Raw genomic sequence first — 14,274 nt, 5'->3', positions numbered from 1 at the left:
TGATTTATTTGACAGAGAGAGATCACAAGCAGGCAGAGAGGCAGGCAGAGAGAGAGGAGGAAGCAGGCTCCCTGCTGAGCAGAGAGCCCGATTCGGGACTCGACCCCAGGATCCTGGGATCATGACCTGAGCCGAAGGCAGAGGCTTAACCCACTGAGCCACCCAGGTGCCCAGGGTTCCATCTTCTTGTGTGAGGAGGTATACCTGGTACTTTTGTATCAAAATGAGAAATGCTGTTGGTATGACATAAGACTCAGCATGTTGGCATTTGTAGATGAAACTAAAAATCACCTATAACCTCACCACCCCCATGCTTTTGCTGTATTTTCCTGCAGGATTTTTTTCTGAACACCCACAAATGGAATGAAGGGTGTACCATGACTGAGTCATTCCTCTGCTATCAGATACTTGGATCGTTTCTGATTTTTTTAGTTTTTAAAATAATATTGCTATGAGCATAATGCTAAATAAAGTCTTTCGATTTGGTTATTTCATTAGGAGTGGAATTAGTTCATTCATAGAAGTAGAATTATTGGGGGCAAAGGCATGAAGGTTAAGGTTAAGCTTCTTGGTGCACACTGTGCAGAACCAGTAAGGTCTATATGCACATGTACACGTACACACACGTGTGTGTGTGTGTCCTGGTCAAATGGACATATGAAATTAGCCATCATGGAAGTGAATTACTGATGCATTGCTACAGTGTGCATTAAACTTGAAAACATGATGCTAAGTGAAAGAGCTAGTCACAAAGGGCCACATATTGTATGATTCCCTTTATATGAGATGTCCAGATCAGGCAGATCTATGAGACAAAGATTAGTGGTTGCCTAGGGGATGAGAGGATTTGAAGGTGATGACTAAGGGGTGCAGGGTTTCTTTTTAGTTTCTTTTTGGGGTAATGGAAATGTTCTAAATTTGCCACAGTGGTGGTTGCACAACTCTGTGAATATGATTAAAGCCACTGAATTGTACGCTTTTTAAAAAATGTTCAATGTAAGCCTTTTTTTTTTTTAAATTTTCAATGTAAGCTTTATGCCCAGCATGGGGCTTAAACTCACAACCCTGAGATCAAGAGTTGCGTACTTTACCGACTGAGCTAGCCAGGTGTCCTGAATTGTACACTTTAAGTGGATGAATTATACAGTATCTGAATTATATGTCAATAAAGCTGGTTTTAAAAGGGATGCCTGGGTGCCCCAGTCAGTTAAGCTTGTCTGCCTTCAGCTCAGGTCATGATCCCTGGGTCCTGGGATGGAGCCCTGTTTCGGGTTCCCTGCTTGTGGGAAGCCTGCTTCTACCTCCGCCTCTGCCTGCTGCTTCCCCTGCTTGTGCTCTCTCTCTCTTTCTGACAAATAAGTAAATAAAATCTTAAAAAAATCTTTAAAAAAAAATAGAGTTGCTAAAAAATATACCAGTCACTCATTGTAGCCAATAGAGTGTGGTATGTTTGATATTTGCTGGGTGTCAGCTCAGTGATCTTGTTTTTGTCTGTGCTTAAAAATTATGAAGTGGCCTTATTTTGTCTCATTTTATCATGGTCTCAGAGTAACCTTATCTGAGGTTGGTATTGTTGATTGCTTATGTCCAACAGGAGAAGAAAATACTTGGCTCTGTTTGACCAGTTCCTAGTAAAGCTGAGGTCTAACCGTGAATGTCAGATCAATTGTGAATGTCAGGGGTTGTAATTTTTCTTCCTCAGTAGACACTGAGAACCTCAGTGGGAGCCTCAGGGGCCCACAGGAATGCAAGTTAGTACACAGGAATGCAAGTTAGCACACTTGGGAAGGCCACAGAAGCTCTGGTTCCAGCCTCCTGCTGGTGTGAGATTGGGCTCATGTGTGTGGGGCTTTGGGAGGTGGGGCCCCTAGGCTGGAGGAGAACATATGCCATCTGTATTGTAGGGACTATTTGTACTTCCTGTGTCTGCTGCTATTTCAAAGTACTTAAAGGCAAAATGTTCTTTCACTCACTCTGCTGAGGAGGCCCTGTCATACTCCTGTGACCACCTCTAGCCTTCTCCCTGCTTTGTTCACTCTTCTAGGATTCCCTCAGTAGCCCATGGAGGACCTGTAGGGTTGGGGTGAAGGGTAAGAGAGGGGAGCAACAGCTTTTTCAGGCCTAGCAAGAAAAGAACTTTTCCTGTCTTTGCTCTCCATTGCTGTTGATTAAGCCTTATTTTGTGTTGGGTTTAATCTCCACAGACATCTAGGGTACCCAGAGTCCCTGCAGACCCTTCCTGGTATCACTGCCTATCAGAGAATGCAGAGGAGAGAATCCAGTAGAGGTTGGGGGTCCCAGTGAGAAGAAGGCAGGGAGATGGCATAGAAGGAGCACTAGGAGTTTCAAATTCCAGTTGTGGTTCACTAGGCCTAAGGACCTAGCATGTGTGGGAGGCAATCAAATCTGGAAGACATTTGCACTTCCTCCAGGCCCGCAACCTTCCCCATGGCCTTCCCAGCAGCATCCTTTCTTCTTTGGATGCTGTTTGAGTCCTTGCCTTGGCTGTGGGGTCAGCCAAGGGGTGGCACATTGGCCCTCAGGCCACATGGACCCTCCTCCTGTCCCCTAGGATTATGTTGTTGAGAGCCTAGAGTGGTGGTTTTTTAACTACCATCATAACCAGAGCTGTTAGGATCTGACTGAGGGGACCTCTCTTAGCATCAACCCCTTAATGGATGAAGTGGAGAGCAGAGGATAGGAAGGAGAGTGTCATGGTGAGTTGAACACCAGAAGTTGGTCTTTAGGCTTTCTCAGAGGCTTTGGTGACTGTCCCATGCCTTCTTTTGCCCCTCTGTCTTCCCATCTGCCTAAAATTGATTTGCTAATATCCAGTTTGCCTCTTGGGGTCATTATGATGCCCATGGTGACATCAGTTATTATGCATTACCAGGGAGGTCACTCTGCAAAGCCCATGTGTTGGTGGGTGGTGGGATTAGACCTCCTTATCTCCTTGTTGAGTGTCCACTCCCTCCCATGCAGGTGTGTGCTGAGCAGCACAGCCCATCTTTAGACACTCACCCAGGGTGTACTAGCAAGCACCCTGGATAAGGAGAGGGGTAGGTTTCATGAGTCAAGCAACATGATTCACTCTGCAGTGCAATTTTAAGAATCCTCATTCTTGGATGGTTCAACAGTCCTGAGGCCACTGATTGCCCTTCCTCCTGGTATGAATTCATCCTTCCACTAGTACACAGTCCTCTGGGGCCATGCAAGTTATGTCCAGCCAGAATGCTCTCAATACCCTGGAGGTCCTCAAACTGGAGTTGCTGGTGTTTGTAGGCACTGGACCTGGGTCCTTTCATGAATCTATGAAGAGAATATTTGCTAGGTGCTGACCATATGCTCAGCAACTCTGGAGCGCTCTCTGAAAACCCTTTTGCTGGTACCTCATCTCTCCTCCAGCCAGAACTGAGGCCAGCTGATTCTAAGGAAGCATGACTGGGCCCTGGACTGCCATGAGGGTCACTCATGGGATCCCGGGGCAAGCCAGGGCATGTGTGGGTTTGGTCATGAACACCACTGCAGTCTTCTGGCTGCTCTTTCTGGGGTCCTATTGGCCCTCTTTTCTGGACTAATTTCTGCCCCAGGAGCTATATATATGCAGTTTCTTTATGCTACCCAACATTACCGTCGTGCTGAGCCACGACGTCCATTGTGATTATGCTGTGCCATTTACTCCTCTGGGGACAAGATTTCAGACTCTAAGTTGCAGAGCCCTTCACTGGGAACATCTGGTCTCCCCCGCCTGCCTGGGCATTGGATGGGTGGGGGGAGGGGTTGTGAGCATCCAGAAAAGTTGGGGGTCATCCAGAGTGAAGGGAGAAGCATCTTTACTGCAGGGAATGTATACAGGAGGAATTCCAGGGATTGTCTCACCTCATCGTCTTCAGGTAGCAGGCCTACCGGGTTTGGATGCAGGTGGGAAGAATCGAGTTCCTGGAACGTGAGGGGACCCTCCCCTGGGCCCAGTCTCCCCGCACAGTTCATAGGACAAGTTGGGAGAGGGCAGTGGAGATACCCATAATGTGTGAATGCCTACTTACTCCGGATTGGAGCATGGCAATTGAGCACAGTCCGCTTTCCTATGCTGAGTAGCCCCTGAAAACATTGGCCCTCTCTGGGCCCGCTCTGGGAAGTTCGGACCTCCAAGTCCATTCTCTTTAAGCCCGCTGAGGCGAACAAGCATCCTTGTGGATTATTAGGCCCGTGTGAACAAGGCCGGGAGTCCGCTGGGCTGGGAACGGTGGCTGTAGGCAGGGACGGACTGACTATTCTCTGTTCTCCGGCGGCAGGGCCCAGCACATTTCAGCACCGTGGGCTGGACAGCGCCTTTCAGGGCGAGCTGGTGGCGGGCGGCAGGGACGGCTGTCCTTTCTTAAGCAGACCTTTTGCGCAGAAGGAACAAGACAGGAACAGGACGGAGTTTCCAGGGTGGGCCCAGAGCTGGGGTTGGGGTGAGGGGCAGGGTGTCCTTGTCCCAGCGCAGCGAGACAGGTGTCACGTGACCCAGCGCCACCAATCCGCATTAGCCAGTGCCTGGCGGCATTATGCAAACGCGAGGAGAAGCGGCTTCCCGGGGATGCTGGATCCCTGCCTAGGAAGCCACCCTATCTAGCAAATGCTACGACCAGTGATGGGCCCAGGGAGGGCCTGTGAGTCGCCCCAACCCACACAGCGAGGCAGAGGAGGGCCAGCACTAAGTAGGACCTGAAACATCTGGAAACCTCATTTCAGCTCAAACCTGTGAGAAAAACCACCAAGCAAGCAGCCCTAAATTTACCTGCTATGGGCTTGTGGGCCCTCAGTCTGTGTCACCTCTCCACTAATTGCCTTTATCATAGAATTATGCTGCCGAGCCACGACGTCGAAACGTGCTCTCAAGGTCCTGGCAGCCTTGGGTACATTTTTGGACACTGTCCTAGGGGTGGCTGTTCCCAGAAAGACAGCCGTGAGGCAGCAAGACAGGTTCTCAGGTGACATAAGAGGAGAATGTGACTTGAGAGAGCGGTCATTTCTCAGCTACCAGGAGAAACAGAACTATTTGGATGTGAATGGGAGGAAGCAGTGCAGATACGCGCTGTTCCTCCTCCGAGTAGTGGTGGAGGGATCGGGTATAGGGTAGAGGCAGGTGGTACTGCGCCATCAGATGAGACCTGAAGGCAGTGCTGCTTTAGTCTGTTCATAGGATCAGAAAGGTCCAGGGGAGACCCCAATGCAGGAGGGGGCACTCTTTAAAAGCTATGCTAGTTTTTTTTTTTCACATTTAGTTTCATTGTAACAAAGCAACTTTTATACTTTTAACGTTTAAAACTGAGCAGCCTCTTTCCTTTCCAGTGAAACAAAAAGAAAATTTAAAAATAAATAGGAACAAAATTACAATAGAGAATGTCAATTCCAGATGAGATCCTACAGGTTCTGCTGATTCTCCCATGGAATAGCAGGGCTCAAGTCATCATTAGGAGAGAGTTTTATTTTAAAGGTGTCATCTTAAACTGCAAGGATGTCCGCTAAACATCACAATTAAACATGCCAGAGGAGAAGCCATGTTGCCCACTTAACCCACCCAAATATCTCAAACCCACCCTTTGCTGACCTTCTATAACCCCATTTTTTAAAAGTTTTTTTTCAAACAAGAGAAAGTAGATAGGTACATGTTGGTAAATGTTAACTGTCCATATTCACATAGAGACACAATGTAATCTCTGAGCCCAATACACAGAGAGAGGAGGAAAAAAGCTAGAATTCTATGCACTACTACACAGGGGCCTAGCACCCTCCAGCTTCCAGCAGAGCTAAGGGAGCAGAAGCTTTTTCTTTTTTCCCACAGAGCACGGTGGTGTTGATTCCATAATGTTTTTGTTTTTGTTGAGACAGGAAGGGACAAAAATGAATTTGGAACAAAAAGGGGTAGAGATTCTTTTCCCACTGTAATTCTGCTCAAGGTATTCCCTCTCACTCACCTCCACAAATAAGCTGAGAACCATGGTATAAAGGGAGAGAAAAAGGAGACTTCAAAAAACAGGGCGAATGAGCATGAGAGGAGAAAAGAAAAAGAAGAAAAAAGACAGCAACTTGCTCCCAGGGACTGAAGAAAATTTAAAAAAGAAGGTTAGAATCCATTAGTGTTCCATCAGTCATCTTCTCCTTCATCCCCCACTTCTTCCTCCCCCTCATCATCATCTTCATCTTCTTCACCTTCATCCTCAACTCCTTCTTTATCAATATCTTCTGATCCTTCGTCATCATCATCATCATCTTCATCTTCTTCTCCTTCTCCTTCTTCATCATCCATATCGGGAACCAAGTAGTACTGTAATGGATTTGGCCAAATACCATCTTTGAGGACCTCTCCTAACTCATCTGTGCCTGCATCAGAATGGTCAGTAAACCAGGTGAAGAAGCTCTTTGGTTCGTCATGCTGTCTCTTCCTGCTGGCTTTATTCTGTGTTTGACTTGAACGTTTCATCAAATCCTTTCCAGATTTCCATTTGATTTCAGTGGACTTTGAAGATGCATCACTACTCTCATTCAGAAGGAATTCTTTGGAGAGAGCTTTATTTTTGAAGTAAGGGTTTTCATCAAAACAAAACTCTAGGGGTGCCTGGGTGGCTCAGTGGGTTAAAGCCTCTGCCTTCAGCTCAGGTCATGGTCCCAGGGTCCTGGGATCGAGCCCCACCTTGGGCTTTCTGCTCAGCAGGGAGCTTGCTTCCCTTCCTCTCTCTCTGCCTGTCTCTCTGCCTACTTGTGATCCCTCTCTTTCTGTCAAATAAATAAATAAAATCTTTAAAAAAATAAATACAAATCTATTCTGTAACCTGATTTAATATCTTCCAATTCTGTCACTTCAACTCTTATCAAATAATGCAGCATCTCTTCATCCTCCTCCCCAAGCAGTGCCAACACTGGTGGATGGTTGACAGATGTTGTTACCCCAAAATTGGGGATTTTGGTGATCTATTCCGACCTCTTCTGAAAAAATGGTTGGCGGAGTTTGTTATATTTCTGTTCTACTTTCAAAATCTCACTGGCTTGTTCATTAAGTCTGTCTGTTTCATCTTGTACTTCATCAATATGTTCAGTTGCTTCTTGCTGTTCTTCTTCTCCCTTATGCAACTGCTGAGATGTTGATGTCTGCCCTGGCTTGGGGGCAGGAGGCAGTCTCATTTCTTCCTTTGAGGCGGGAGTGAAGACTGGTGTTTGGGGGCCATGCTGTGAGGAAACTCCACGAAACCAGGAGAGGGGCACGTCTGGAAGCTCTGATTGCTCGCTATGCTAATTTTTAAAGCTTCTTGTTTTGAAATACTCTGAAACTTTCTGGAGAAGGTGGTTCAAAGAACTTCAGTAAACCCATCACTCCTCCTCAGCTCTTGTTAGTGTTTTGCCAAGTTTCTTCTATTCTCTGCTTTCATTTTCTCCTTCCCTCCCTGTCTCTTGAGTACACACACTCATATGTGTTATCATCACTGTTGTTTTGAACCGCTTGCCAGTGAGTTGTATAGGTCTTATCTGCTTGTAGTCTGTCAAAGAGCCAGGTCACTGGGCATCCCTGGGAGCCACAGCCCAGTGGGGAATCAGCCTGATGGGGTAGGTGGGGATCTAAGTAGAGTGATCAATTTACTGGGGACACTGGGGAACCCTGTATCTCATGGTTTTCATCTCCTCAATGAGCCTATGGAGTAGGCTGTTTGCATCCCTCAAAAGTCAGGTAACCGCCCCCCCCCCAACTCTGTCAGGGGAGATGCCCAACCAGGGAGGGAAGCCAACTCTAGTCCCCACATCAGTGAACAGCTCCCATTCAGGGGCTGGAGCTGGGGAGGGGGCTGAATTATCCTGCTGCCACTTCCTGACCACCACTGACCATTTTCAGCAGGGTGATCTCTCTTCAGGAGGACCAGATTCTTGGCACGGGGCTTGGAAGTAGAAAGTGAGTCCTGTCTACAGATAGTATGACACCCACACGGGCCCTATTGAGACAGTCTGTTTGGTTTTTCTTGAGTCTGGGGCAAAGTTTTGTCACTTTGACTGCCCATCCCCCCAACCTCCCTCTTCTCCATGGCTTACTTCCTCTTCAGTGCCTCTGGCCTATTGCTTCTGGTTATAGTGGATTTGTAAAAAAATATTTAATTAATTTATTTGAGAGAGAGAGAATGAGCGAAATGAGGGGGGGAGGCAGAGGGAGAGGGAGAAGTGGACTTTCCAGTGAGCAGGAAGCCTGACGTGGGGCTTGATTCCAGGACCCTGGGATCATGACCTGAGCTGAAGGCAGATGTTCAACTGACTGAGCCACCCAGGCACCCCTGCTTATAATGGATTTTGTTGCTGTTTATCATCTGCAGTCTTTCCTTGGGCGGCCTCTGTCTCCAGAGAGGCACTGGGCAGCTGGTCAGAGCACTCAGGTAAATTCCAAGTTGGAGATTCCGTGAATGCAGAAGGGCAAGCAGTGGGTCCCACTGGGCCTTCACAGGGCTGGCAGGTCTCGTCTTCCTTTTACTCCTATATAGTGGCAGTGAGAGGGCCAGGTGCACCTGGCCTCGTAAGCATTCACGAGGAGGCTTGGAACTCCAGGTTGGAAGGTCATCCCGCTCGCCACCAAGCAGTCTTTGTCACCCTGCCCAGGGGAACCCACAGCAACAGGGGCACCAGGTCAGTCCAGGTAAAGCCACAAGTGGGATGGCAAGACGCCTCGGAATGGCCGGATCCTGAGCTCCTCAGAAAATGCCCAGAGGAAAGAACAGAAATCGTTAGAAGCAGGAATGACAGGAGAAGCCTGTGCAGTGCTGAGAGGGCAAGAGCCAGCCATCTCTTCAAGCTACGGGTGGTTTGAGGGTTATTTCTCAAGGTCATTTCTGAGTTCTTTGGTGCTGACTTTAGGATATAACCTTTATGGAAAATACATTCAAACCTTTCCTGGAATGCTGGGTTCAGATCAGAGACAGATACCTAAAAGCTCTAATGACATTTAAATTTTTCTCTTTCTTCTGTTTGAAGCTGAAATTATTAGCAGCTAGTTCCTGGCTGACCTGGAAACATATCTGGAGGTTGCCGGTGGTTGCTGCTTTCACCAACTCTGCGTAGCACAGGGAGTGTCTATTGGGCCTGGGGAGGCAGGGAGGAGACTCGGCCCCATACAGGCCTCAGGTGGAAGGATGGCTCTGTCACGGAAACCTGGGTGACTTCAGGTGAGTCACTGCACCTCTTGGGTCTCATGTTCCTCCTGTATGTGGGATTCAACCCACCCTGCAGCCTTCCCTCTGGGAATTGTCTTAGGCCGCGGTGCTCCCAGGGCCTGTGCTAAGGCTGCACATCTTCCTGGCCTCTGTCCGTGTCCCTTACAAGCTGTGTTCACTGAGCGTCAGTGAACTCAAAGCCCAAAGTGAGATTGGATTTATCACATCAAATCCTGCTTGGAAAGCACAGGTCCATTCGCTGGAGATCTATTCTAGCCAGAGACTTTCCATGGGGTCATTTTACTTAGAATTTCTTCAAATGTTCAGATAAATTAGGGGATAATTTGCATTTTGTGTACAGAGGATTAGCATTCCATTACTTAGGTACTCTTTGACATTTTTCTAATTGATGGGTAATTTCCTTGATGACATTTTATGATAGCATTTTTACAGATTCCCCATGAGCTCTTTGGAAGAGAACAGTGCAATCACTCAGGGGAAGCCAAAATGAAAGGTGACTTAAAATTTTGGCTGGGGAGGAAGTAGGAATTTGGCACAGAGTTACTTTTGAAAGGGAACCAAACCTTAGTTTTTAATAAAGAAAACATTTCCAAATGATAAAATCTTTTATGTGGTTTACCTTAATTATACTAAAAACCCAAATGTTTAAAAACAACCATTTGGCAGTAAGCAAATGTCATGTCAAGTTTTCTCTCCACAAGGAATTTGTCGCCTTGAGTAGCCCCATATGTCTGTGGAGATGCGTGAAGGCTTGAATGGTTAAAACATTTCAAGGAGCACAGGTCTCTGTAAACTTCAACAGGTTCTTGCCTTGGAACACGTTCCCTTTTCTCTAAGCCCTTTGAGAGATACACACCCCTTTCTCCTTAGTTCCACTGACCCCTACTCATTTATTGGGCTGATATTTCCTAGAAAAGTATCACACCAAAATTTCTCCCAAAAGGAGGAAATAATTTTAGAATTTGATGGTAGTGATCAAAATAGCCAAACCAGGAGAATTAAATGGCCCTTTGCCATCTCTTACTTGCTCCATCTCTGACCCAAATCTGGGGACCCTGATCATTTATTCCTATTGGGTCAGCTACCTTCCTCTTTACAGGCAAAAACCTCAACTGATATGGGTAGAACCCGCAGCACACACCCCATCAAGATTCAAATTAAGGTTCTACTAAAAATAACCATGCTTTGGGGCACCTGGCTGGCTCAGACAGCAGAGCATCCGATTCTTGATCTCAGGGCTGGGAGTTTGAGCCCCACACTGGATGTAGAAATTGCTTTAAAAACAAATTTCTGTTTGGGGTGCCTGGGTGGCTCAGTGTGTTAAAGCCTCCACCTTCAGCTCAGGTCATGATCTCAGGGTACTGGGATCGAGCCCCGCAGGGAGCCTGCTTCCTCCTCTCTCTCTGCCTGCCTCCCTGCCTACTTGTGATCTCTCTCTGTCAAATAAATAAATAAAATCTTTAAAAAAAAATTTCTGTTTAAAAAAATCAAAAGTAAAGACAAGACCTCCAGAAAGACTCTTCCACCTCTCTGGAAAGGTTCTTTTCAGGAACTGCTTACCAACTCTTCTGCCATGGAAGAACAGGGAACAGACTCATGGAGTCACGTGACACGCCTAAAGCAAGCACCAAACTTGGCCTGGAGACCTGATGACCTGAAAGGAAAGATTTCCAGAAACTGAAGCTGATGACATGGCTTTGCCAAGATGTCCAGACTAGATCTGTGTACCTTTTTCTCACTGTTGCTTCTTCTGTCTCTTTTGTGGCAAGAAAATGCCCTTGTCCATGTTTCCCAAATGCATAAGGAAGGGGCAACCTCTTCTGTGACTATGGCCTTTTGGAAACCATCTCATCATGATCCCGTGACAAAGGAATATTTCACTTGATTTTTCTAAAGGGTTAGAAGGTTCTAAATTCATGAAAGTCTTCTTTCTTTCTTTCTTTTTTTTTTTTTTTTGGGTGCAAAATAGTGGTTTATTAAAGCACAGGGGCAGGACCCATGGGCAGGAAGAGCTGCTACCCCGGGTTGTGAGTGATGGCAGGTTATGTACCTTGTGCTGGGGGAAGGTGAGGGAAAGGGAGGTTTCAATGGAGCTTTCATATGCCAAAGAGGGCCTACAAGGTGCCCGGATACCAGAGGCCTTGCAGCTTGATCAGTGTTGTCTTTTGGCAAGCCATTCACATTTCTGCTATCAAGCGTCTTTGTTAGTGAGATTTGGGTTTAGAAGAAATTTAACTTTATTTAGGGCTGAGGAACTGAGTTATTTGCCTCTTCAAATTTGTGCTATTGATAAGGTAACTTTTTTGTTTGTAGATCTGTAGGACATTTGTAAACCAAGGGAGACTGTCTTGCAGGATGTGATCTCTGCAAGTTAACTATTTGTTTCTCATTTATGGCAGTCAGGGGTGCCTGAGGAATGTCACACACATTACTGAGGGGAGTGGGTGGAGAGGGGGTGCAATGTGCCAGCTTTTGCTTTGTCTTCAGCCAGCCGCCTCCTCCCTCATCATTCCCCCCTGAACAATTTTGACCCTTAAATCTTTTTAAGGTAGTTGAAGGTGGAAGGTCTCATCTTCTGTAACTTCTTCCTGCTGAATAGGGGCATAGAGCTGTCCCTACCTTCTCGGATCAACATTGATCGGTTGAGGAACATCAGTTGAGGAACATATAGGGGAGTTATGAAAGGCGGAGGCAGCTGGATCCAGAGCTGACAGTGAAGAAGTGTCTCTGCATGGTCAGGATCATCTGTCGCTGTGAAGTCATTGCAGCAATGAAGTCTCGGCACCAAGTAGAGAAGCACTGGTGAGGCTGCTGGGAACTCTGTAAGCAAGGTATCAGGCCAACAGTTCCAAGGGGCTTTATGGCTCCAGGTTTCATAAAGTCAACCTTAGTTCCTTTAAACTGTCTGGTCATATCTGAGTCTTTTCAAATATGACATCCCAGTCAAAGCCTTGGTAAAATAACCAGTTTCCAATGGTGTCCTCCCGGTGGGAGTCGGTTGGATTCTTGGGCAGGAGTCCGATGATCTTGGTGGGACCTCCAAATGTAAGCCAAATGAAAGACCCTTCCCCCAGTTGTTAACTAATTAACTGCTCTTTTGCCTTCTTGTAACCGCTTGGCTTTTAGGGTGTGACACTGGCCTCCTGTTTGAACAAGATACCTTCTGCTAATAGCCGACGCATAGGCAGGGGGCCACATAGTCACGTAGGCAGGAGGCAGGGGGCCACATAGTCACGTCTAAATTCATGAAAGTCTTCTTTCATCTAAACTATTATCTGACTCTGGATTCTTATTCAAATTCATGGTTTTCTGAATTTACATCTTTACAGACGATTATTGAAAACGCATGTGGTTCTAAATAGTTATTTTGAGATAACATAGTGTTGTTGTTGTTGTTGTTTAAAGATTTTACTTATTTATTTGACAGAGAGAGACACAGCGAGAGAGGGAGTCTGACACGGGGCTTGATCCCAGGATCCTGGAATCATGACCTGAGTAGAAAGCAGATGCTTAAAGACTGAGTCATCCAGGCACCTCAGAGATAACAATAGTGTTTTAAAATGTCTTTGAAGTTTTGCTGTTTTGCAAAAAGTACATTAGCTGCTGCTCCATGTTTATACCTGCCCCGAATCTTCCCAAACGCACCTGGTTCATTCTTAAGCGGAGATGGCAGGAAACATACGGACGCCAGGTCTGCTGTCCCAGGACAGACCTGTGACAACAGGGAGGGATAGAGGTGTTAGGGCTGCAACTGGGGAGGGATAGAGGTATTAGGGATGCAACAAGAAGCTGAGATCTGAGGGGCACCTGAGTGGCTCAGTTGGTTAATCAGCTGCATTCCCCTTAGGTCATGATCCCAGGGTCCTGGGGTTGAATCCTTTATTGGGCTCCTTGCTCAGCAGGGAGCCTGCTTCTCCCTCTTACAGACCTGTGACAACAGGTCTGTAAGTGCCAACGAATATTTCAGTGGGTTACTTTCCGACCTAGAGTCTTGGTTCGGAACTACGATACAATTTGGAACTGTTATGTTACTACTACTACTTCTTTTTCTCCTCCTTCTTCTTCTTTTTAAGATTCCATCCATCCATTTGACACAGAGCACAAGCAGGGGTAGCAGCAGGGAGAGGGAGAAGCAGGCTCCCTGCTGAACAGGGAACCCGATGCGGGACTTGATCCCGGGACCCTGGGATCATGACCTGAGCAGAAGGCAGACGCTTAACCCACTGAGCCACCCAGGCACCCCTGGAACTAGTATGTTACTTCTTCCATTATGTATAATTGTTTTAGGTTTTGTAGGATTTCAATGTATGAATTTGGGGGGCAGGGCACAAAAATCCAGACTCCAGCAGCTTCTTTCCTCGCAGCACTGGGTATTGCCAATCTTTTTCATTTTCATCGTTCCACCCGGTGTGTGGTGGTATCATTTCAATCTGATATTATTTTCCTTTGGCTTTTATAACTTTCTGGTGCAGATCTGCTAGTGAAGAATCCTCATGGTTTCTGTTTGGGCTCTTTATTTGGTCTTTATTTTTGAGAAGGGGTAAGGCAGTTTGGGGTCTCAGTTTCTCCGCTCCTTACTGAGTGGAGTTCCTGTGCTTCTCCGTCACATGGATATGAGGTTGGTGCAAAGCCCAGATCCACTCCCTGTCCACGTGGGACCCCCAGCTTCCTGGAGAATCTTGTTGGGAAGTCCTGATTCCTTAGATCTCTGTCCTACGGAGTGTAAGTGGGATCTGTGTGGATCTGCAAATGGAAGAGGGTGTGAGAAAAGTGTGAGGTTTGGGTGGTAGGATATGTTTATGAGACAGTGGTGAGTTCTTTTGTCTGTGCCTTCTCAACTGCTCTGGGACCAGGAATAACACAATTATTTCTTTTTAAAAATAATTAATTAATTAATTTATTTGTCAGAGTGGGAGCAAGAAGGGAGAGTGGGAGAGGGAGAAGCAGGCTCCCTGCTGAGCAGAGAGCATGATGGAGGACTCGATCCCAGGACCCTGGAATCACGACCTGAGCCAAAGGCAGAGGCTTAACTGACTGAGCCACCCAGGCATACCTAATGCAATTATTCTTTATCCCTTTTGCT

The 14,274-nt window shown here is 46.7% G+C and overlaps 1 pseudogene; it reads right to left on the bottom strand.

The window, feature by feature from the left end:
- Positions 1-6,048: 6,048 nt before the first annotated feature.
- Positions 6,049-7,226, bottom strand: LOC122907691 (annotated as a pseudogene).
- Positions 7,227-14,274: the final 7,048 nt, after the last annotated feature.

The sequence above is a fragment of the Neovison vison genome, chromosome 5, assembly GCF_020171115.1.
Source record: "Neovison vison isolate M4711 chromosome 5, ASM_NN_V1, whole genome shotgun sequence".
Taxonomy (NCBI): Eukaryota; Metazoa; Chordata; class Mammalia; order Carnivora; family Mustelidae; genus Neogale; species Neogale vison.
This window is presented reverse-complemented; position numbering and strand designations above follow the sequence as displayed.